The sequence below is a fragment of the Oncorhynchus nerka genome, linkage group LG27 (genome assembly GCF_034236695.1).
Source record: "Oncorhynchus nerka isolate Pitt River linkage group LG27, Oner_Uvic_2.0, whole genome shotgun sequence".
In the NCBI taxonomy this organism is placed as follows: Eukaryota; Metazoa; Chordata; class Actinopteri; order Salmoniformes; family Salmonidae; genus Oncorhynchus; species Oncorhynchus nerka.
The window spans coordinates 105,810,966-105,811,198 of NC_088422.1; positions in this window are offsets into that span (position 1 = coordinate 105,810,966).

The window sequence follows — 233 nt, forward strand, 5'->3', positions numbered from 1 at the left end:
TACTTAGTGAATAGGGGTCCATGGTCAAACTAAGTGCACTACTTAGTGAATAGGGGTCCATGGTCAAACTAAGTGCACTACTTAGTGAATAGGGGTCCATGGTCAAACTAAGTGCACTACTTAGTGAATAGGGGTCCATGGTTAAACTAGGTGCACTACTTAGTGAATAGGGGTCCATGGTTAAACTAGGTGCACTACTTAGTGAATAGGGGTCCATGGTTAAACTAAGTGCA